At 42.6% G+C, this 24,384-nt stretch overlaps 1 protein-coding gene across 2 annotated transcripts in view; it reads right to left on the minus strand.

Annotated features, from left to right (window-relative positions):
- Positions 1–2,985, minus strand: part of OSBPL1A (oxysterol binding protein like 1A) — a 242,774-nt gene extending 239,789 nt beyond the window's left edge. For both annotated transcript variants that reach the window (XM_007075995.2, XM_042963240.1), the window contains exon 1: positions 2,778–2,985. The gene's annotated coding sequence lies outside the window, so the exon portion shown is untranslated. The remainder of the gene's footprint in view (positions 1–2,777) is intronic.
- Between the last annotated feature and the right edge of the window lie 21,399 nt (positions 2,986–24,384).

Consider the following 24,384-nt stretch of genomic DNA (forward strand, 5'->3'; position numbering starts at 1 on the left):
TTCCTGTGTATTTATTTTACCTTTATTTGGTTGAAAGTGTTAATCAAAATTTGTGAAAATTATGTAAGCTTCTCGGCCTTGCTTTATGAAATCGTTTAAGCTAACCTTAGGTTGCTACACATTTTATGTGCTTCAATAACCAAGAACCCTTAGATGCAACCCTGATTTGCATTTGAACTGGATAGATTCTTAGAACTGTTAACTACTGTCTCAAACAGTTTGGATCTGTAGAAGCAAAGGGCAGACAAGTCCACACATTAGACAAATCCAGTTTTGGATAGTAAAAATACTCTAACAATGAGCTTGATTGTTACCTTTTAATGATAAAATTCCTTCAATTTTAGGTAAAATGTATTTAAATGTTTTCCACTTTTATTGTTTCACATTTGAAAATTATCCTCCAAACTTAAATTATGTACATAGAATACTGACCTGTTATCTACCATATAGTCAGAAGTTTCTCTTTAAAGAAAAACTTTAAATAACAAAGTGAAAACATGTGGTTACTTTCTGCTGTCACATGATAGGAAAATGGACAAAGACTGTTTTCACTACACAGTAATTTCCTATTTGCTGGCTGATATGTACAAGAACTCACAGCCAGTGACCTAGTAGTTCCTCTTACTAAAAGCGTAAAAATTGTATGGTGACAGATGGTAACTACACTTATTGTGGTAAGCATAACTTAATATACAGAGTTGTGCAATAACTGTTGTACACCTGAAACTAATCATTATATGTCAACTATACTTCAAGGAAAAAGCTTTAAAACTACTTCTAATACTTGCCCACCTTATTAGTGGTTGAGATCAGGTAAGTGAGGGAAAATCCAACATTTCTAGGGATCAAGAGCATCCTAAAAGATACTTACATGGCATCATGATCATCAATATAAACTGCACAGACTGCATCTCTTCTATCACTTCATTAATGAATTCTGGCAAGACTGGTATAAGCTGGTGACTACACTGCTAACACCTGCCCTCTTTCTGGGAACTGGAAAGAACTTACTAGTCATCAATAAAGTTCTGATTACTACTAGACTTGGCTTGAAAGAACTGACAAGGTTCCTAACCCCTTCAAATTTCTCATGTGTGCTTGTTACCTCATTCTTTCCTTTCCTTAAGCTGATTTCTACCTTCTACTACTTTTCTCAGTGAATACATGGAATGTACAAAACCTCAGCTTTTTAGTGAGGTCAAGAGGTAAGAAAGGGCCACAGAGTTCCAACCTGAAAAGATTATGATTAAATATACAGATGTTTCTGTAAGTTAAATAAAGCCACAAGAAGAAAAGTTTTAATTTATCTAACAGACACTGCGCCATGTTATCCCTCAAAACCAAAATAAAACAAAACCAGCTGCATTCTCCTACCTACTTGTTGATTCTAAACAAGTATTCCCCTTTGTCCTAAGGGCAGAGTGGGGGGAGCGGTGCTTTTGTAGAAACATCCAGCTGCTCGGAATTACAGGTGTTAAGTACTGCTTGAATAATACCGCCAAGACGGAAGGGCCTCCAGAGACCAGGATTAGCCACCCACCATAAATTTCCAGACAAAATTCTGCTGAGATATTTAGCAAGTGTCATCTGACAAACTGACCTTGGCAGAAGACGACACAGAATTACAGCAACTGATTCAGATAAATCTACTCAACTTGCGGCAGTTACCTCCTGTTTTGAATATCAAATTTCAGTGCTGCCAGGGAGAAAATAAAAAGATGATAAAATTTAAAACTGTTACTGACACTTTTTTTTTTTTTTTGTCTCCTGTAGATTGTAGATAGAGCCCCTAGTTTAGAACTAGGAGATGCAGACAAGGTGGATTTTGTAACCATTCTGTAATTATCACAGAGAGCTTTAAAATTTTCAGCTGCGGGATGCAGAAATTATACCTACAATACTGGCTGCATAAAATTTGTTGTTCTCAGGGTTAGAACGCAAACATTGCTAGCCCTCAAAATAAATCGACAAAATTATTTTCCAAATGCTTAGTAAAGAGGTGAGGATATTCCAAACTCTATCAAGAATGCAACAACTACAATACTAAGGCTTCAGTGAAAACGCATCACTGATTTTAGGCATTACCAACAACTATCCACAAGAGCCTAGTAACTAAATGTGCGAAATTCGAGCAGTCTCCACTTAATATCACATTGCCAGCAGTTCAACTTCACAATATAGTCTGCATAAAGCAACGACTTTGACAACGAAAAACTAATATTAACTAAATCAGAATAACCTCTTTAACGCCTTTTGCCAATCAATAGGGCCACCAGGCAAATGAATCGTTTCTACTGTGCAGCTGCAATCTTTCGTACTGTCTATCCCTTTGATATTCTTCCACGCTGGTCGAAGTGACCACGAGGTACACTGAGAGAATGGTCACATGGACAGCTCGTGACTTCCACTGAGAATCAATCCTCTCCTCATGGTAGTAGTTAACTAAAAGTTATGATGCACACATCAGAGTACCGAGAAAGCACACGGCTGATGACTTGGTAGGGAATGCATGTAGCACACAAGTCGTTGCACCCCGAGGGGGAGTGCAACAAACGCCAGCATCTCGCTACTTTTAACAACCAAGTTCGCTGCAGCATTGGAGAGCCGGCGGCCACACGGTAGCCGAGCCGGGGGTGGGAGCCCAGCATCGCCAGGACTCAGTCCTCGGAGACGCGCGCGCGAGGCCCGCGCACCCCCCACCAGGGGAGGACAGATCTTCCCCGCGCACCAGGCAGGGGGGGAACGCGCTCGCACAGGAACCGGGCACGGAAACTGACCTACGCGGTCACCCGGGCTCCCAGAGCTCCCGGGGTGGGGGCCACGACCGCAGGCTTCCCCACGTCGATGAAGCGGCCGTCACCGACTCTGGCTGGCACTACCGGAGGACTCGCGGCCCCGCGGAAGGACTGTCTCCCGAGTCCCGGAGCCCGAAACGGGGCGAAACGCGAGACAGTCAAACGCCACTCTGCGAGGTGACGCCGCCCCTCCCCGCCGCCCGCGTCAGGAGCGCGCGCGCGCGCCCGGTTTATTTGCGCGGGGCCCGTGCAGCACGTGACCGGCGCGCTGGCCTCTAAGCGTGCCGGTAGCACGCCGAGGCCCCGCCCCCGCAGGCCCCGGGCCCAGGCTTTGCCAAGGGCTGCCGGGAGTTGCAGAGGCTCGTGCTTTTCTCCCCAAACCCCTGACTCAGAAGAAAGGGTGGGCCTGATACTTACGAGCTGTGGCGGGGAGAGAAATGGCCCCCTCCCCGGCCGAAGCGAATATAAATACTGGGTTCAGGCTCTGGAAATTTGTCAGTAAACAAATACATCACACAGCTGCCCACGTTTTTTCTTTCCTTGACTTTACCCGAGGGAACTTAATTGGCTTTGTGAATTGGCTACACCTCTTTTTCTTTTCACGTGTCAAAGGATGGGCTTAAAATGCCATACAGGTGTAACTGTTACAAGATAAATACCAGCGAAGGATGCTTAAAGAGATGAGGATTTACAAAGTTTCCCTCATCTCCTCCCCCGCCCCCCGCCCCCGCATCAAAAAATCTTTCATGAAGAGTCAACCTCTTCAGACTCCATTCTAACAGGTCTAGCCAGAAGCCTTAATTACGCCGTCTTCAACTTCAAACTCTAGTATAATTACAACTTTTAAAAAATTATGCTTAACCAAAACAAAGGGAATTATGAGCATGTGAAAAATCTTCCAACTTTTTTTGTATTTTCCAATATATTTTACGAACCTTTTTGTAATGAAAAATTAGTAAGTAGGTATTATTTTTTAAGGGGCTGTAGTTTTCCTGTCAATTCCATTTTGAAAACATGTATTGAGAACCTATTATAGGCCGGTTGGTCATTGCGCTACATGTGATACATCTTTTGGCAGATTTCTTAGAATGTTTTTAGAGAACACCAGTAGCCTTGCTTGTATTTCCCAGGCTAGTATCATCCCTTATTAACAAAAAAGGCACTTGAGTAGCACAATACTTCAACTGCAAAATGTGTGGTAACTGAGGCAATCATATTTTCCTCACAAAGAACATCAGGATTTATTTTCTAAGGATACTGAATTATCTTCCCAACCAAAATAAAAATTGACCATTGAAATAATTTTCCACAAAATTATATGAAAGGCTGCATTCTCGCTATGATATTTAAATGCCTAAATTTACTACTCTCGTTTTTTTTTTTTTTCCAATTCACTGTACTCTCTTGAGTTAGTAAATGAAAACAGATCCTAGCCAAATAGGAGGATGAAGGTAATAGAAGGTAATCATCATGTTTACTAATAAAAGAAGTTCCAATCTTGGTAAGATCACTAATTTTTCTGTATATTTACAGGAGTCTCTTTGGTATTTATATAAAGAATCTTTAGGAAAAGGTATCTCTTTGGCATTTTTATTGCCGACTAGTAAGATGAAACCACAACAAAGGTGTTAACAATTCTTACTGTAGAACACTGCTGTCCAATGGAATTTTCTGCATGGAAATGTTGAAAATGATGGAAATGTTCTATAATTCTATCTTGTCCAATATAGTAGTCACATGAGCCTGCTGAACTCTTGAAATTTAGCTAGTGTGACGAAAGATCTGAATTTTAAATTTTAATTAATTTTAAGTCACATGTGGCTAGCCACTACCATACTGGTGAGTGCTGTTCTAGAACAACAAAGAAATCACTAAATTTCCCCAACCATGGTAGTCTCTTTCTTGAGAAAACGTTTGGCAGATACAGAACCTCTGGAAGCAATAATTTCTCCAAACTCTTTTCTGAGCTTTTGAGAAAGTAGGTATTTTAATTTTACAGACAGCGCACATTAAAGTGACTGTATCATGCTTAGCTACAACGCATGCAAACAGAAATAGAACTGGAAGCTCTAGATGTATGGCAGGGGCTTTGGAAGTAAGTAAGCCTTTGCCCTGCCATTCCCATGCCTGCCTGACCCAAATGAAAAATTTTTAAAAAAAGAAAAGGTAGCTATTGTTTAGGCCATGATATGCTTCAGAATTGCCCACTGCCTGGTTCACACGAGATCTACCTGGTACTCTCTCATTTGCTTGATTCAATAAACTTAAGAGCCCACGGCTTTCTACCCCTGTTCTCCTCCCCACATCCCAACTATTCCCTCCAGACTACAGTACCTGACGTTTGTATCCCTGCAGTTTTGTCTTAAGCCTGAAACACCCCAGAATGCACTTGGTGCATTCCATGTTTTAAAAACACTCTCCTGGTGCTGGTGTGACTTTGAAGTGCTGCAGGAGCACACTAAAGGCTTGTTAAATCTTATTAAAAGGAGGATTTTACAGACCGAGGCTTTGGGGAGGACTTTGGGTAATTACTGCCTGGAATGCTGAAAAAGTAGGTCAGATGTCATCAGGCAAATCCAGATCAATTGTTGAGTTGGGGGAAATTAACCATCCTCTACACCTACATATTAAGTACTTTGTAGTTATTATGAACTCCAGACCATAAATGCTATGAGGTCATTGGAGGTTTTTCTCTCTTTGTGATTTGTACCATTACAGTTTATTTAACAGCTAAAATAAGGGGGGTGGTATATTTTCAGATATTAAATTACTTTCATCTAAGACTTCATTCCGCACTTGACCTTCTGTTCCTAGGGGTGACAGGTTACAGATGGCTATGTAACTCAAGTTCCACAAATGATTGATTTTGCTGGGTCTCCACACAAGAAGCTTAGAAAGGTCCCCTATACCTATAGTTTCTTGGTTGCAAGCAATGAGCCCTGACCCTGGCTACCTGAAACAAATAGGGAATGTACTAGAGTATCAAAGAAAGCTGAAAATCTGGCCTGGCAAGGGCAGGACTGGGGCACTTGCAGGGATTACAGCAGGAGGAGCTAGTCTATAGCTTTTCCAGGAAATAAGAGTAAGTTCTGATTATTTTTGTTTTCCTATCCTATCTTCAGAAGAGGGAAATTTAAGAAAGAGAGGGAGAGATGGACTTTGGGCTCCTTGGCTGACAATCTCACGAGATTACCTTCCATAGGAGAAGTAGCTCCTCACCTACACACACACACACACACACACACACACACACAGAGAGAGAGAGAGAGAGAGAGGGAGGGAGGGAGAGAGTGTCCTGGTGCAGTGCTATAACCAGAAGAAGAGCCAATGGTTAATGGGCAGCCACCATCACAGAAAAACCCTTTATAGCCTCTTTTTTTTTTTTTTTTTTTTTAATCAAGCCCTTCTCTTTTATAGCTTGTGACAGAAGCTCCTTGGGCAATATTTCCAGCTGCACCTTTAGCCCTTAGCTCTATTCATCATGAGTAAACCCTGTTTTTCCATCCAGTGTACCTGACAATTAAATACTACCCCTTCTTAGAAGTCACAGAGTTTGGGGACACCTGGATGGCTCAGTCAGTTAAGTGTCCAACTTTGGGTCAGGTCATGATTTTGCAGTTCATGAGTTTGAGTTCTGCTTTGGGCTCTGTACCGACAGCTCAGAGCCTGAAGCCTGCTTTGGATTTTGTGTCTCCCTCTCTCTCAAAAATAAAAAAACATTAAAAAAAAAAAAAAAAAAAGAGGAGCGGCCAGGTGGCTTGGTTGGTTAAGCATCCCACTTTGGCTCAGGTCATGATCTCACAGTCCATGAGTTCAAGCCCCACATCAGGCTCTGTGCTGATAGCTCAGAACCTGGAACCTGTTTCAGATTCTGTGTCTCCCTCTCTCTGCCCTTCCCTCACTCATGCTCTCTCTCTGTCTCAAAAATAAATAAAAACATTAAAATGAAATAAATAAATAATTAAAAAAAAAAAAGTCACAGAGTCTGCCCCACCCAAAGTCCTGTTTTGAGAACTTGCTTATGCAACCTACTATCCTTGGCTCAGCAGAAGGTGCAAGGTCAGGGGCTAACTGAATGGTACCTTTCTATTAGGTTTAACAAAGATCTGGTAGATACTCTCTGCCCAGCAGAAAAGGTCTTTACTGAGTAGCATTAAACTATCTAGATTCCCTCTGGGAGTATTTGACCATGAAAGTATACAAGTACATTCTTTAGCCAGGGTACATGCATAAAGGCATAGAGGTAAGTGAAGGCAGAGAATAAACAGAAACCATAGGATGGCAAGAAGGAGAGTAGAAAAAGGTGATCAGAAATAGAAGCAAAAGTGGAGAGAGAATCATAGAGACCCCAGAGTGCGGGAACACTAGAGTAGGGCGAGGCTCCTTGCTTGAGAGGGCGCCACCTGCTGGCACCGTTGTATCTTCAACAACCTTTCAGAGCAGCGGAGGTACTTTTGCTTTCAACAAATCCTGCTCTTTACCGGATGAAACCTGAGTGCCGCTCTATTCCTTGAACCCAGAAAGAGCCTAATATATCACTCCTACCCCCTTCCATGCATTCAGCTCTCTTGTTCTTCATCTCTAGCAAACAGCCCTGTCAATATCGCCTTTTCTTTTCAAGAGCCACCTCTTCCTTCAGGGTCTCTACTCCTCCTTGCTCTTCTGAGCCTCCTAAAACACATCTATCTCTTAGGGCACCGGGGTTAAGTGTACGACTTCAGCTGAGGTTGTGATTTCAGAGTCCTTGAGTTCAAGCCCCGCATCAGGCTCTGTGCTGACAGCTTAGAGCCTGGAGCCTCCTTTGGATTCTGTGTCTCCCTTTCTCTCTGACCCTCTCTTGCTCATGCTCTGCCTCTTCCTCTCATAGAAATAAACGTTAAAACACACACACACATCTCTCTTCCAGATCCTCACTAACCTCCACTATCTGTTCTGAGTCACCTTTCGATACCTGATACAGCCAGGTCCAAGGCCCTACTCTCGATGAGTTGCCATAGCATGAAATACAGTTCATTTACTGAAATCACGAAGATCTCAGCACGGGGATTTGACGGGCCAACCTTTGGGCCTGAATTGTAAGTGTAGATCAAATCACAGACTCCTGGATCTTAGATTTGGAAGAGCCATCAGAAATCAGCTAGTCTAACCACAAACCTAAGCCACGTTGTCCTCAACCACATTCTAAAGAAGTATTTCCCCCAGCCTCAGGCTGGGGAATTCATGAACGGGCAGATCACTGTTTCACAGTGCAGCTCAATTCCCCTCCCCCCCCCTTCCATATTACTGTTCGAAGTTCCTCCTGCTGAGGCAAATGCTGGCTCCACACAGCCCTCACCTGTTGGTCCTCAAGATAAAGCCGAACCTTTTAATTCCCTTTTCCCAAGCCATTCTTCTAAAAAGCTTAAATACGTGGGGATCAAAGAAGATGACAGGTAGGGTAGTCTTTTCTGAACTTTAAAATACACTAGAGACGTACAGTATTATTCTCTCCACTACTGTAAACACTTTTCACTCTTCTTCATACCCAAAGAAGGAAGATTCCTAGACTTCGCAGTGCAGCTTGAGGGGGAGCAGACCATAGCACCCAGAATGTGCCACTTTGGCATGTGGATATTTTCAAGTTGAAGACAATGGGGATCCAGAAGATTCAAGAAGAGATTTTTACTTCCCTCTTTAAAAAAAATTTTTTTTAATATTTATTTGAGAGAGAGAGAGAGAGAGAGTGTGTGTGTGAGTGGGGTAGGGAAGAGACAGAGGGAGACACAGAATCAGAAGCAGGCTCTGAGTTGTCAGCACAGAGCCTGACGCAGGGCTTGAACTCACAAACTGTGAGATCATGACCTAAGCCAAAGTCAGACGCTAACCAAATGAGTCCCCCAGGTGCCCCTACTTCCCTCTTAACTGCCTAAAATAATTTAGGTCAGGAGCATGTACCAGGAAAGAGAGCTGTTACTACAGAGAACGTTTTATATCAGAAAAGACTTATCTGCATGGCATGGAAAACATTTGTTTACTAAACATTTACCCTTTCCATCTTATGAACTCTCTTCCTCCCCTTTGAAGCCCCAGACCCCTACCCACTTCTCCTTGGCTCAGGATGCTAGATAAGCCTCAATCACCTGACTGCAGGGGAGTCTCGTATTTTTATGGGGCTCCAGTAAGTACAGAATTTGTTTTTCTCCTATTAATCTGTTTTATGTCAACTGAATTATTAGACCAGCCAGAGAACCTAGAAGGGAAGAAGGGAAAAGCTTTCCACCCCTACAAGCTCAAACCACTCCCCCTACCCCCACCCCAACATGCTGGCTGTTGCAAGTTCTTCTTGAGGAAAATGCTGTCTCCACACTGCCCTCACCTGTTAGGATTAATGATCCTTTCACATTTAAAGACAACTAGCATGAGCTGCCTTGATTTTTTCTAGGCTTACATTCCCAGATGCTCCAGCCCGTCCTCGTGTTCCAACTGGTCATGGCATTGTGATACAGTTTGTACTTTGCTCTCTTAAAATTTAGTGCCTAGAATTAAGCAAATCACATCTGTTTCTAGGAAGCTAAAGAGTATCTTATCTTAACTAATAGTTAAGTCCTATTAGATCAACTTTGCCAAACCTAAGGCCTTTTTCCCATCCCTAAGTCTCCCTGACCTCTCTACTGCCCTCTGGTGGTAGCTAGTTTTTTCTCAACTAAGAATTGGAGAGAAAAGAGATTGGAGAAAGGGGCAAAGAAGAACGGCAAAAATGTGATACATTTATATACAAATTCTTGGCCTCCTGAAGTTTACAATATAATGTTGGAGGCAAAGTATACAATGGAAACCCAACAAAAAAGACAAGCCACAGTAACACCCCCAAGGGTTTGGGAAGACCAGATCAGTGAGGACTAGAATAGAGAAGACATTTAGAAGTGGTGGCATTGACACTCAGCCTCAACTTTACAAACCCCAAGAAGCGGGAAATGAGTGCCTCCCACATAGTAAATCTGAAAGATGCAGCAAGAAACAAAACGTGGGAGTTTCTTCTGGGCAAGAGCTTACTCTAGAAGCCGACTTACGAATCACCCTCAAATATCTGTGATAGGATTACCAGTGGAAAGAAGATTGGGATAATGACATGTAAAGACTTACCAGAGCACAGAATGTGTCATTCATTGTGGATTAACTCGTTTATTCATTAGTCAGTAGATACACATTAACTTCATAAATGACATGATTTTGTGAGGGAGTACATGCTCTCCACTAGGACAGAAAAGATGCCTTTGACAATAGCCTTGCCTTCAGGAATTTAACAACCTACTAATGCAGATGAGACAATATAAGACTTGTAAGCAGGTGTACCACATACGAGAATGAGGAGTCATAAGAAAAGTTTAGATAAAGGACAAAGAAGAGGAAAGTTTGTTTTCCAGCTGGGGCTATTAGTGAATGCTTTACAAAGAAGATGTCTTTTGAAGTCAAGTCATTAAGAGGGACAGGATTTGAAGCTGTGGAAATAGTTGGGGAAAGGGCATGTTAAAGCTGACGAAACCGTCTGAGCAAAGCCAGGGGGTGGCATACAAGATAGCATAGGGCCTCACACGGAGTAGGCCATGCTGCAAGTGGGTGAGGCTAAAACGTGGAGAATTCTCGGCTCTGCCTACCAGTCTCCTCTCCTCCTCTGGACGCTCTGAACTGGAGCTGGAGGGGCAGAGTGGGGAAGGAGACTTTGAGATACTCAAAGGTAGGTGACAGGTAAATGGTCGAAAGCTTGGAGGTGAGGCCTGGACTAAAGATATCAACCTGTCAGTGTCTGTGCAGAGGCAACTTGAAGCCACGAGGCTTGCAGGGGAACGCCTAGGGAGCAAGAAGAACAGAGTGGAATAAAAGGGGCAAGGGCTGAGCTTTGTCTCCTGCCCTACCTCACATCCCTTACCCCACCCGTGCCCCTGCGCTCTCAATAGATGACTTCACCTCCGACTCTACCAAGGAAACAAAAGCCATTAGATGAGAACCCCCTGGAATTCTTAACCTCCGGGCCAACAAGCTTACCTGCACCCACACTCTTCCTTAAGTTTCCTTTCTGTTAACGTGTCAAGGCCAAGGGCCTGCACCTGTGTTCGTGGCCCCTCCTTCTCCCCTCCTCAGCACCCTCATCCCATCAACTCCCTTTCTCCTGGATCTTCAAGTGCTCTCACAGTGTGCCTGCCGCACAGGGCGTCTCTAACCTGTGCCATCCTTTGCAAACCTACCTGCCAGAGAGTAGTATCCTTTCTCTCTCTCCTCTTTCACAGTTAAAATTAAACTCCTTGACAGCGTGGTCTATAAGGACTCTCTCCATTTCCTCTCTCTCTCTACTCTCTGCACTGCCACTTCTGTTCCCGCTACTCCACTCAACAGGCTCCCACTGAAGACCCCAAAGTCCTCCTGGTTGCAAAACCCAATGGACCGTTACTGCTCCTGACTTTACTTGATCTTTGGCAGCATCTGACGCCAGTGGCCCTTTCCCACCTCCTGGGAACGCTCTCTTCCCTTAGTTTCCCTGAGCTCCTCATCCTTGCCCCTTTCCTTAAATGTTACAAGTTCTGCCCTAAACGCTACCTCTCTTCGTACCCTTCCTGGGTTAGGTCATGTGTTCCCTCTGGATGCTCATGTCTCAAACCTATAACTGGGTCCCAACATTACACCTGAACTTCTGACTCACACACCAATTCATCAAACTCAGCATAACTAAAAGGGCAATTTGTCCTTCCCCGCCCCCCTACCCTCCAGGCTGCTCCCCTCCTTATATTCATTCTCTTTCTCAAGTGGCAAACGTTTTTGTCTCTCTCCCTCCATTTTCCCCAAACTACCTTTTCCTCTCTCCACCCCCCATACCCAACCCTAATCCATTTTGTAGTCAAAGTATGTTTCCAAATTTTAAATCTGATCAAATAATGCTCTTAGAATTCTACTCTTTTAATTGCTTTGGGATGTAGTCCAAACTCCTTAGCACCACAAAGCCCCGCAACATCCTGATTCATGTCTCATTATCACCGTAGCGTTTTACACTTCAGCAATCATGAACAACTTTCAGTTCCCTGTATTGACACGGTCTCTGATGCTTTCAAACCTTTGCCCATGTTTTCTTGTGCCTTGAACTCTCCTCCCCAGCTTCCTCCTCCTGCTGAGGCTTATGTTTCACACAATCTGAGTTTAGAAATCACTTCTAACTCCCTTTGCTGACTCGTTATGACTGGATTATGTGCCCCTCTTATAGGCTTTCTGATTTAGTGTGTACTTACACCCATGACATTTATTACACTGTGCTACAAAGGCCTCTTTATTTATCTATGTCTTTCATCAAATTAGAAGTATGCTAAAGGCAGGGAGTGTCTTGTTTACTAGTTTCCTCCCTTTATCTAACACAGTGGCTAGCACACATTAGGAAATCAATAAATACTTGTTGAATCAATGAATGAACTGGGACTTTATGTCTAAGATATTCTATCCAAGGTGGGAGGCAGTGTAATGAAATGGAATGTACACAAAATTAAGCATCAGAAAATCGGGATTGAATCCCAGTCCTCTGCCACTTAACCAGGTGTCTACATGAACAATTCACGTAACTTCTCTGAACAGAGAGCCGACCAGAGGCAGGGCACTGTACTAGCTGCCGGCAATGCAAGGATAAAGAAAAACATAGTAACTGCCAAGTCCCAAACTGCCAAGAAAGCCAAGCCCCAAACAGTGTATGGTAGGAGGGAGGGGGAAGGAAATAGCATTCCAAGTAGAGGGGCTAACAGGTGATAGGACAGCAGAAAAGCAATCATGTGCCTCATTGTGGGAAGTGACAGTGGTCCAGTAAGGCTACATCTAAGGTGCAGGCCAGACAGCTGGAGAGTTGGGATGAGGAGCGGAGACTGGAGAAATCCATGGGAATTACATCATGAAGGGTCCTTTACAATGTGTCATAGAGTTTGCGATTCATCCTCAAAACCATGGAGTTAAAACCTAATCGTTTCAACACTGGATGTCTATCACAAAGAGAAAAGTCTGGTGGCAACACGGAGAAAGGGTTGAAAGGCAGTGATGTGTGAGGCAAGAATACCAGTCACAAGACTGTTGCTGTAGTCCAGTCAAGAGATCACAGTGGCCTGAACTTTGGCAAGAACTGTGAGGATGGAGAAAAGAAGAAGTTAACTGTTGGAAGATTCAGGTGACAGAACAGAAAGAGCGTGGTGATCGACTGCACAAGGAAGAGTAAAGATGGCACATTTCTGGTGCAGACAGTTGGCCTACAGGGCGTCCTCACTGACACAGGTGATACAGAAGATGGGAAGGCTTTGGGACAGAGGACTGACACGACCCAAGTGATGCTTTAAGGGAAGGGTCCTGTCAGCAGGGAGGAGGATGGGTAGAAGGGTCTGGAGTCAGGAAGATGAGCTGAGAGGTGCCTGCCATAGTCTGAAGTGAGATGAGAGAGCCTGAACTAAGATAAGCAGTGACAGTAGAAGGAGACAGGGCATCACAATAGGCAGGGCTTGGCAATTACAGTGCACAGCCCTGCAGCACTTCACCCCCAGCAGAGTAGAGAAGGGCATGGAAAGGACTGAGGTCAAGAACGCACAGTCCAGAGCAATCAGTCAGGGATTTGGAGCCAAGGAAAGAATGAAAACAGGTGGGTAGAGTGGTATAAACTGCATGAGGGGGACTGATCTGTCTCTGAAAACCAAGCAGAATTGAGCCTTAATTCAGTAGGAAAAGACAACACTTTAAAATATTCCAGGGCATGTGGGTGGCTCAGTCAGTTGAGTGTCTGACTCTTGATTTTGGCTCAGGTCATGATCCCAGGGTTGTGGGATTGGGCCCTATGTGGGGCTCCACAGTGAGCATGGAGTCTGCTTAACATTCTCTCTTTCCCTCTGCCCCCTCCCCTGGTTGCACAGATACACTCTATCTAAAGATAAAAAAAGAAAATAACTTTAAATTCTTGAACAAAGCAGCATTTAAGGAATAACACCAGATCTAGAATGCGGAAAGGTGGAAACAGGACTTGAGTGAGGACAGAAAAGATAGAGGCAGCAAGGAGACTGCAGTGATCATTTAAATAAAATATAACCCTCCGAGAAAGTGGTTATGACTTAGGAAGGACTTAAGATATTTGACTCCTTTACCGTGAGGTGTAAAGGAGAGGAAGCAACTGACATACAGCCATGGCACATAACACGTTTTGTTTATGTGTTTACCCCCATCAGACTCTGGGCTTCCTGAAATCAGAAAGCATGTCTTACTTATCTTTGTATCTTTATATAGTGCATTTTATGGCTCAAGATCCAGGCTTGCAAATATTCCAAAATGACCAACTCAATGAATAAATAATTGGAATGGCAGGGTACAGTAGTCCCCCTTGTCTGTGGATGCCTGAAACTACAGACAGTACCCAACCCTGTATGTATTACGTTTTTTCCAGTACATACATACCTATGATAAAGTTAATTTGTAAATTAGGCACACTAGGAGATGAACAACAATAACTAATAATAAAATAATTATACTATATAGAAGTTATATGAACGTGGCCTCTCAAAATACCTTACTGTGCTGTACTCACCCTTCTTCTTGTGATGATGTAAGAAGACAAAATGGCTGCGTGATGAGGTAAAGTGAGGTGACTGATGCAGGCACTGTGACATAGCGCTAGGCCACAGAAGTATTGACCTTCTGATGATAAGTCAGAAGGAGGACCATCTGCTGACCGCAGGTAACTGAAACCTTGGAGTAAAGCTGCGGACTAAGGGGAGACTACTGTATACATGAAAACAAGATCGTTCGGGGAAGGTTTTGAGTTTGGCTGTGAAATTTTGAGTTTAAGATGACACTCGGGGGCCTGGGTGGCTCAGTCGACTTCGGCTCAGGTCATGATCTCGCGGTCCGTGAGTTCGAGCCCCATGTCAGGCTCTGTGCTGACAGCTCAGAGCCTGGAGCCTGCTTTGGATTCTGTCTCCCTCTCTCTCTGCCCCTCTCCTGCTCATGCTCTGTCTCTCTCTCAAAAATAAACATTAAAAAAAGGTTAAGATGACATCTAAAATATCCAATTACACGAATTATAAATAATATAAATGCCTTACAGGTACTTAAAGAGGAAGTGCTCAGAAGCTCAACAGAGAGAACAAACCTGAAGGGAGGCACATTAGGGAGTCATCAGTGTTAATTGTTCCCCTCGGCCCCCTACAACCATCTGACATCTGAAACAAATAACCACTGAAACCTCAGGGGCTTCATATTATAGTGCAATGTGGTCACGATAGAGCCCTGCTCTGAGCACTCATTCAGAGATCCACGTTTCTTCTATTGTGAACATCACCACCGTCAATGCACAGACTCCAGAGTCACTGAAAGCAAAAAGGGGCATAGAGGATGGTACGGGAGGTTTTATGGATGGGGCCGACAGTGGTCTGCCCACCTGTTTTTTGTTCTCTCCTCGGCTCCAAACCCCAAATTATGTTTTATTTATTTTTATTTTTAATGTTTATTTCTGAGAGAGAGTCAGAATGCAAGCGGGGGAGGGGCAGAGAGAGGGGGAGACACAGAATCTGAAGCAGGCTCCAGACTGAGTTCTCGGCACAGAGCCTGACATGGGGCTCGAACCCATGAACCGCGAGATCATGACCTGAGCTGAAGTCGGACTTTTAACTGACTGAGCCACCAAGATGCCCCCTACCAAATTCTTTTTTAAATGTTGATTTATTTTTATTATTTAAAAAAAAATTTTTTAACATTTTATTTATTTTTGAGACAGGGAGAGACAGAGCATGAATAGGGGAGGGGCAGAGAGAGAGGGAGACACAGAATCTGAAACAGGCTCCAGGCTCTGAGCTGTCAGCACAGAGCCCGACGCGGGGCTCGAACCCACGGACCGCGAGATCATGACCTGAGCCGAAGTCGGATGCTTAACCGACTGAGCCACCCAGGCCCCCCTTTATTTACTTATTTTGAGAGAAAGAGAGAACACTGTACTGTCAGCGTGGAGCCCAATGCAGGGCTCAAACTCACAAACCATGAGATCATGACCTGAGCCAAAATCAAGAGTCGGACACTTAACTGACTGAGCCACCCAGGCGCCCCCATAGATTAGATCATTTAATTTTCATAATACTCCTATAAAATAGATACTATCATCATCATCCTCATTTATGGACAAGGAAACTGAGGCAAAGAGCAGTTAAGTCACACAGCTAAGTCATGGGCAAAGTTGGTATTTGTACCTAAGCACTCTGGCTCTGGAGCCCTTACAAAGTACATGAAGAAACTATATACCTATTGCAGCTTAAATGTATATCACATCAACTTCACAAGATATGCTAAACATGGCCTGGCTATTGCTAATAACTTTGAATCTCTTCAGCACAAATTAGAATAATTCAGTGTGCTACACATAGTTGAAAAAAACACAGTTACATGGTTTCCTTTATTCTTTCTTAAACTTCTTGGAAATGAATTCACAGTGCTTTGTATCCAGCACAAAATAGGGCTTTAATCTTTATTTAATTCAACCAAGCTAGTAAGTTTTCATTAGCTTTGTAGGAAAACGCATCAGAAGGCATTAAAAACAAATAAGCAAACAGTGGTAGTAAAATACACAAACAGTCAATATAAACATAAATGATCATTATTGCCTCCTAGATACAAATTTTGGCTAGCTTTGGGAAAATGATTCAACGAATATTTTCAAGACTACAATTTAAAATGGTTACTAACTGCAGTAAAGCATGTATTTACCTGGAATGCTTTCTTTGAAAGCTTCAGAGTGATTTCCAAATATACCATAGTATTTTTTTTTACATTTATTTATTTATTTTGAGAGAGACAGAGACAGTGTGAGTGGGGGAGGGGCAGAGAGAGAAAGAGGCAGAGAGAGAATCCTAAGCAGGTTCCATGCCCCCAGCCGGGGAGCCTGATGCAGGGCTCGAACCCACAAGCCATGAGATCATGACCTGAGCCAAAATCAGGAGCTGGATGCTTAACTGACCAGAAGCCATCCAGGAGCCCCAGTATTTTAATGAGCATAAAAGATCTATATTCAATGATATTCTTTTTATATGTACAGGAAGCTTGGGCCTGGACACTAAAACAAAAGTTCTGAGAAGATACCTTATGATAGCCATTGTAGGAAGATGATTGAGAGACCTTGTTTTTTCAGGTTCTGTTTCTTGAAGGTAATAATCAAAATTGGCAAGAACTAGAATATCTTCTGTACATAACTGGCCAGATAAAATCAGATTTGACCATTTCACAGTCTCACAGGATTCTTTAGTCAGAATTCAAAAGGCCATTCATTCTAGAGTTAGTAGTTTCCCAGCCTCCCAGATCAGGTACCCTATCAGAGGATGGTCTGGCAACCCCCGAGGTGACTTGAAATGGCTGTGCCATCAGGCATATGCTTTGGAACTACCTCACTGCCCTTCCTGAACCTCTATCGCCACCTCTATATGAGTCCTTTCCTAAGCACCTAACTTACGCATCCTTTCAACTAGTATTTATTGAGGATATACCATATGATGGGGCTGCTTTTGACGTTGGAGACAAGCAATAAATGAGAACTTGATACCATGCCCTCACAGAGCTTATATACATATACATACATACATACATACATACAAACATACGTACATACATAAAGACGGGTCACACACACGTTAAAAATGTTAAGTTATATAATTGTTGGATGCTGATTCATACTGTGAAGAACATTACACAGGACGATGGGGTAAAGTGAGAAAGGAAAAAAATCACCCGTTTTCTGGGAGCTGGTCTGGAATTTAGAGCTAGATGGTGGTGTTCTCCCATTGAACGGAAAAATTTTGTGGCACATCGACATGAGATAAGACCACTCTGGGATTGCGATGGAGACATTGACAACAAAAAGACTACCCTATAGTCATGTCTAAGCAGAGACAAAACCAACTACACTGGGTAGACCCCTAAAATGACTGAAGAGCCCCTCTCCCAGCTACCACAAGTGAATGCTGTTTCTTTACTGACTGCAGCTTCAGCCCCACTCTGCTCCTCCTGCCTCTAAGATAGAATTCGCTAAGACATGCAATCACAGAATGACTCCCCTTTCTTAACAGCCCCCAATCCAGAGTAAATCCCAGTTCCTTGATATAAGCCCAAACCCTTAACACGCCCCACTGTAGACTTTCTTCGAGACATCCTGTTTTGCCAAGATGTGCATTCTCACTTGGTGGCAGGGGCATCTATAAGCCCAACTTTGTTGGATTACAATGTGTTCCCGGTGGTCTTTGATTAACGGGCATCAATAGGAGGGAGAGGGAACAATTCTTTAGTTAGGATGGTCAGGGAAGTCTTTGATGAAGTGTTGTTCTGCTAAGAACTGAAAAGTAAAGGGACAGTCATCTGAATATTGGGAGAACATTCCCATCAGAGGAAAAAACAGCTTGTATTTTTAAACAATATTTTTATTAAAAAAATTTTTTTTAACATTTATTCATTTTTGAGAGTCAGAGCGTGGGTGGGGAGGGGCAGAGAGAGAGAGAGAGGGAGACACAGAATCTGAAGCAGGCTCCAGGCTCTGAGCTGTCAGGACAGAGCCCAATCTGGGGCTTGAACTCACTGACCTTGAGATCATGACCTGAGCCGAAGTCTAACGCTTTTAACTGACTGAGCCACCCAGGCACCCCTAAACAACATTTTTAAATTTCAAGTACATCATCTCCTTTGAACACTGATTTTGGGGTGGGGGGAGCTAATCCTATTCTCATATTCTACTTCTAATCAAGAAAAGCTTTTGGGGGCACCTGGGTGACTCAATTGATTAAGCGTCTGACTGGCTCAGGTCATGATCTTGCTATTTGTGAGTTCGAGCCCCATGTTGGGCTCTGTGTTGACAGCTCAAAGCCTGGGGCCTGCTTTGAATTCTGTCTCCCTCTCTCTCTCTGCCCCTCTCTTGCTCGCACTGTATCTCTCTCTCTCTCTCAAAAATAAATAAACATTAAAAAAAAAGAAAGAAAAAAAAGAAAAGCTTTTGGAGAAAAAGAAATCTTTACATGAGGTGCCATGTAAAGAGGTAAGGAGGTAGAATGTGGAGGCAGTGTGGGTTAAGGCAGCGTCAGTGTGCATAATGCTGAGGAAGGCTTAGCCATGGTTTTATTCCTATTCCAACTTGGGACCCTGTTCTCTGTGGGCTGTCTCCTTCCAAGGTTTTAACAAGCAATTAACAATAGAACTGGCAGCCATCCCTCCTAGAAATATATTCATTAAGAAGAGGCTTCTTCATCAAAATCCTTGAGGAGAAAGCAGCAAAAACCTCTTTGATCTTGGCCAAGCAACTTCTTACTCAACACGTCTCCAGAGGCAAGGGAAACAAAAGCAAAAATGAACTACTGGGACCTCATCAAAATAAAAAGCTTCTGCACAGCAAAGGAAATAATCAGCAAACTAAAAGGCAACCGACAGAATGGGAGAAGATATTTGCAAATGACATATTAAAGGGTTAGTATCCAAAATCTATAAAGAACTTACCAAACTCAACACCCAAAAAACAAATCATCCAGTGAAGAAATGGGCAAAAGAGATGAATAGACACTTCTCCAAAGAAGACATCCAGATGGCCAACAGACACATGAAAAAATGCTCAACATCACTCATCACCAGGGAAATACAAATGAAAACCACAATGAGATACCACCTTACACCTGTCAAAATGGCTAACATTAACAACTCAGGCAATAACAGATGTTGACGAGGATGAGGAGAAAGAGGATCTCTGTTGCGTTGTTGGTGGGAATGCAAGCTGGTGAAGCCACTCTGGAAAACAGTATGGAGGTTCCTCAAAAAATTAAAAATAGAACTACCTAGAACGACCTAGCAATTGCACTACTAGGCATTTACCCATGGGATACAGGTGTGCTGTTTCAAAGGGACACATGCACCCCATGTTTATAGCAGCACTATCAACAATAGCCAAAGTATGGAAAGAGCCCAAATGTCCATCGATGGATGAATGGATAAAGAAGATGTGGTATATATATACAATGGGGTATTACTTGGCAATCAAAAAGAATGAAATCTTGCCATTTGCAACTACGTGGATGGCATTGGAGAGTATTTTGCTAAGTGAAATTAGTCAGTCAGAGAAAGACAAAAATCATAGGACTTCACTCATATGAGGATTTAAGAGACAAAACAGATGAACATAAGGGAAGGGAAACAAAAATAATATAAAAACAGGGAGGGGGACAAAACAGAAGAGACTCATAAATACGGAGAACAAACTGAGGGTTACTAGAGGGGTTGTGGGAGGGGTGATGGACTAAATGGGTAAGGGGCACTAAGGCATCTACTCCTGAAATCATTGTTGCACTATATGCTAACTAATTCAGATGTAAATTTTAAAAAATAAAAAATAAAATTAAAAAAATAATAATAAAAAGAAGATGCTTCTTGAAAATAATCAAAAAGTCAGAGTTAATATTTTTGCCACATAAGGTCCTTCTTAATACTGGGCCAGCAATAGATATAAATGTGACCCTGAACTATCATTGCCAGGAGGATATGAGATATACTGATGCTTAATGGAGGTAGTACTTATCAAAGAGCAGTCTAATAATGCTACTGTTCCAAGATTTTAGGGAGTTAGGAAGGAAAGTTAGGGATTCCTTAGAGAAATTCCCTGTGAAAAGCTGAAACTATTATCCACTCTTAGAGATTTATATTGCACATTAGAATATGAAGGGCTGTGAAAAATCTAACATAAAATTAACAGATGAAGTGTGTTTAGCGCAGCAATGATAAACTTGACCACACACCACCTTCCCCCCTTGACCGCTTGAAGGATAAATTTCTGTGGCCTACACATTTATACATGCTGTTACTGGGAAATCAACCACTGCCTTAGAGGTTAATTGAAGTGGTTGCACACCTCGTCCAAAGAGGAGGGTTCCTATTTCTGCAATGGGATTGCTGACTTGGATTGGTGTTGACAGGATCTGCACAGCTCCACTGTGCACATTACATGCCACCTTTCCATTCCCTTCAAATCTCCTGAAGTCAGCAAATGCCTGGCACCATTAGTTTCTGGTGACCGCCAGCTAATCTTGCCATGCTGCATATTACTTATGGTGACATTACAATATTCAAGGATTTCTTTCCTTCCTCTATTGTTTGCTAATCGTGACTCCATTTCCTTGACTATTTCTTTGACAAAGCTTCTACCGAAGACTTGTATTTTAATATCCGGCATGTTAATCTTCCTTTGTACCTTTATCACTTTTCTTGGCCATATTTGGTCAAACTGTTGGCAGAACACAAATAAATGGCACAAGCAGAACCTATAACCTTAGCATTTGTTGGCCTGTAGCCTGCCACATTGGCTTTCATTGACGGGGAGTGTAAGATAAGCACAGAGAAATAAGGGAGAGACTTATTATTAATAGTATGCCAAGATGGCTTGTGTTTTGTTTCTTAAATATTTTAAGGACATATTTTCTTAAGAAAAAAATTTCAGAATGAGATATTACTGTAAGTCAATACTACATGGACAGACTTCACCTGAGTTACAGTGTACCCTAAAGCACCTTGTGCTGGTCTGGATCCTGGAGAGGCAGACCCCAAAATGAGATTAAATGTGCAAGAAATTTATTGGAAGAAATACCTGTGCGAGAAAATAGGAAGGGAACCTGAAGAGGCTCAGAGAGCCAACAAACTGATACAAATCTGACCCTGAGTGAGTGGGGAAATGGAAGGAGGGACAGAGGAAAGTTGTAAGGCACTAATTTTAAGAAAAGTTCAGCAAGGCCTTCAGGGGAACCCTGGAGCCCAAGTACCCCATCAGAGGGGTCTTGTCTCCTAAGAACGGGCCAGTTTGCGTAACTCTGCTTTGTTGAGAACAGCCCATGGGAAGCATAGCCTCAGTGTAAATGGAGTAATGGATCCCAGAGCACAGGAGCTGGAGTCTTCTTTAATATCTAAGAGGCACTTCCCCATGGTTGTCACACAAGATCCTCAAAATATGACGTACATACAAATCACCCAAGAATCTTATTAAAATGCAGATTCAATAGGTCTGGGTGGGACCTAAATTTCTGTATTTCTAACAGGTTCTCAGATAATATGATGCTGTTGGTCCACACACCTCACGTTGAGTAGCATGGTCCTAGAGAATGTTTGGAAGAGCCCTATTTAAACTATCTATGTTTATGGAGAACGCTTCACAGGATTAACTCCTCACCTGATGTAACAGTCATCTCTGTCATAGTCAGATGTATACCCTTCCAGGTTAGGGTTGTTGTTTTTTCCCCCATTCACATAACTCATTCTTGCCTCTAATATCACAGCTGTCAATCTCATCTTGTCACACTGCTTGCAAAACCTGCTAATGGTCATCTCTATATCATCTCTATATCTATATGCATTCATTTTTGCTATGAAGGGAGGGCTTTGACCCTTTGTGATCTCCACAACATCCCTTCTCTCCTCCAATTATTTGATTCAGAAAGTTTATGTTTCTTAATCTTTTTTTTTTTTTTTTCCTAAGTAGGCTCCATGCCCAATGTGGAGCTTGAACTCAGGACACTGAGATCGAGAGTTGCATGCTGTACCAACTGAACCAGCCAGGCACCCGTTTCTTAATCTTAAGCAAAAAATTGCAAGCATCTCCTATCAACCATATTGCACTCTCAAGTCTATCTGACATAGAAGCTCTGGTGCAGCCAGTCACCCCATCTTTCTTGCTGAGAAGTCCATGGGATCTGGCCACCTGTGCCTCCACTAGGTCACCTGAAGCCTTCTGCAGTTATCACACTAACAGCAAGCAGCCAGACACATATTGTTAAACACATCTGCTCTCTTCCTTCACTCTGGTCCCTGGCCTCTTTGTATATCTTTTTTTTTTTTTTCAAAAAAAATTTTTTTTAACATTTATTTATTTTTGAGACAGAGAGAGACAGAGCATGAACGGGGGAGGGTCAGAGAGAGAGGGAGACACAGAATCTGAAACGGGCTCCAGGCTCTGAGCAGTCAGCACAGAGCCCGATGCAGGGCTCGAACTCACATACCGCGAGATCGTGACCTGAGCCGAAGTCGGACGCTTAACCAACTGAGCCACCCAGGCGCCCGTGTATATCTTAATTCTATACAGTGTTTACTGTGTTAGAAAGCAGTTTTCATACTTTTTTTTTTAAGCCATGTAATTCTTTCATCAAAGGAAGCTTAAATAAGTTAGTTTGGTCTCACTAGAAAAGTGGGACATAGAGAGGTCACCATCAACATTCCTTGTGTGTTAAGGTGCTGAAGCATCATCACAAAAGCTATGGGCAGCAAGTGAAGGATTTCAAGGAAGAAAAAAGACATGATCAGACTCTAACATTGTGAATGATTACTCTGGCAGATGTGAGGAGGATAACTTGAAGAGCGTCCAGGTGGAATCCAAAAGAAAAGGGAGGAGGATATGAGGAACATAAGGGATACAGGAATCCAAATCATCAAACTTGCTGTTTGGGTGTGAAAGCAGTGAAAGACAGGGGTGCAGCATGTCTCCCAGGGCTCATGCTTGGGCAATTAATTATCGACCCAGAGGTGCAGCGGTTGCCAATTCCTGAACTGGGGAAGACAGGAGGATGACAAGAGGTTTAGGGAGAAAGATAACTGAGTTTGGTTTTGAACATACTGAGTTTGAAGAAGACATCCAGTAACCAACATTTTGGGTAAACTGATATGGAAATCAGAAGAATCTGGCTTAGAGACCCCTCTTGGATCCAAATCTATGTTACTGTCTGCAAACCATTCTCAGCCTCTGCTTAGGCAACTGCTCAAAGTTCGTGTTAGGTAAAATCTTTTCAACTAAGTTGTCAATAAAGTTTTGCTTTTTTTCCCAAGGTGTTTTACAAAACAGGTTGGTTGTTTGCTATACTTGTTACTTCAGTAACTATTTCTTTCCTTCTCTTCCAAAGTGCTCTTTGCATGTCTAAGTTTGGGGTTCTCTGTATCTGACACATAAGCATTGAGTGCATTAGAGAGGGTTTTGTTTTGTTCCTTTTGGCAAAGAATCATTTCTGTTCAGAATCTGAGCTCAAAAGAAAAATTAAAGGCTGTAGCTAAGAAGAAATAGGAATTACAGCTGGCCTTAAACAACGTGGGGGTTAGGGATGCCGAACCCCTGTGCAGTAAAAAATCCACACGTAACTTGACTTCCCAAAAACTTAACTCCTAATAGCCTACTGTTGACAGGAAGTCTTACCGATAACATAAACAGTCAATAACATATTTCATAAATGCATTACATACTGTAGTCTTACAGTGAAATAAGCTACAGACAATATTATGAAAATCATGAAAAATACATTTACAGTATTGATTGTATTTGTCCAAAAAAGTCCACATGTAAGTGGACCCCTGCAGTTCAAACCCATGTTGTGCAAGTGTCAACTCTACTAGAAAATCATGGGTGTAATCTGTAGAAGGTAAAATAGACTGGGCTTCTGTGATATATGGTAAGAAAAGAGGTATTATGTAAAATAAACTGCATATAGTGTGCTTTGTTTAGACTTTCAAGTTGTGCTGTGCATTGTTTTGTTATATTTTAACACGGTAGTTTTCAAATTTGGGCTTAAAGTCTAGG

This window comes from Panthera tigris, chromosome D3 (genome assembly GCF_018350195.1).
Source record: "Panthera tigris isolate Pti1 chromosome D3, P.tigris_Pti1_mat1.1, whole genome shotgun sequence".
NCBI classification, from domain to species: domain Eukaryota; kingdom Metazoa; phylum Chordata; class Mammalia; order Carnivora; family Felidae; genus Panthera; species Panthera tigris.